The sequence below is a fragment of the Gavialis gangeticus genome, unplaced genomic scaffold (assembly GCF_001723915.1).
Source record: "Gavialis gangeticus isolate Ggan-Ray unplaced genomic scaffold, GavGan_comp1, whole genome shotgun sequence".
Classification (NCBI taxonomy): Eukaryota; Metazoa; Chordata; order Crocodylia; family Gavialidae; genus Gavialis; species Gavialis gangeticus.
In genome coordinates, this window is record NW_017728995.1 from 24,724,511 (window position 1) to 24,725,615 (window position 1,105).

At 39.5% G+C, this 1,105-nt stretch overlaps 1 protein-coding gene across 1 annotated transcript in view; it reads right to left on the reverse strand.

Annotated features, from left to right (window-relative positions):
- Positions 1 to 1,105, reverse strand: part of MRPL47 (mitochondrial ribosomal protein L47) — a 15,396-nt gene that overhangs the window by 1,477 nt on the left and 12,814 nt on the right. The gene's annotated exons all lie outside the window — the stretch shown is intronic.

A 1,105-nucleotide genomic window follows, 5' to 3' on the forward strand; every position in this document is an offset into this window, starting at 1 on the left:
TGACAAGGTATGGCTGGCCTTGCTAGCTGCGGTCTGGCATAGTTATTTTGGAGAGTCTGGCTTCTGTTGATGTTCACTTGGTAACAGCAAAGGGAAGTTGAAAAAAACTAAACAGTATTATCAATGAGCCTGTTCTACAAGCTTGTTATGACTCCAGGGGCAGGATTCAAGCTATTCTGATACTTGAAGCTATTACAAGCTGCCATTAGAGAAGAAAGGTGCCCTACTTCAGCAGGGAAGTACTTGATTCATTCCTCTGCCCAAAATGTTATGTGCATGTATATTTTATTAGCACTTTCCCACTGCTGTTCATCAGAAGGGCAATTTTACCACCACTCCAAAATGGTTTAAGTACATTCACAGAAATAGCAACCTCTGTACCAGACTACGAGACAGCAAGGGGCCTGTAGCAGAAATAGCTGCTGAGTGAACAACTGTAATAAAACACAGAAGAGTCTCAGGTGAAAACAAAATATCTGAAGGCTGTGTCGGTTTAAAAAAATGCACAGGAAAGTTGTTCTCTAAGTAACAAATGATCTACTTTAAGACACATGCTTACTGTTGACTATTATTTGTCAGCAATTGCTTCCTCTGAATTACTGTTAAATTCAACTGATTGGTCAGAAAAGTGAAAGGACTAACACTTGTCTTGGTACGCAGTTGCTCTTTATCGTGACTTCTGTAATCATGCTGAAAACTGTTCTCTCATCTGCACTACAAATTATAAACCAAGCAATGCCATCTCAAGGGGCAATTTTCCACATTAAATTCATCTTGGCTGGTTACAGACTTGTAGAATAGATTTGACTGCAAACTCTAGTACTAACAATAATTCTGTAAGGTCCCCTTGACTCTTCTCAAATTCTAGCAGAAGGTTGGAGCCAGGTGTGCAGAACACATGATCCTACACTTCTGATTTAGGATGCAAAATGTCTACAGTAGTAAGGGATAGGAGGGGAGGGGGAAAATTTAGCAAGAGTTTATGGAAGGTACCTGCTAGAAAAGCATTATTGCTGAATAAGTGTTTAACAATGCAACACAAGGAAATATCTCCTTGTATTTAGGGCAAGCACTTTAAACTGTAAATAAAACATATCAGGCCAGA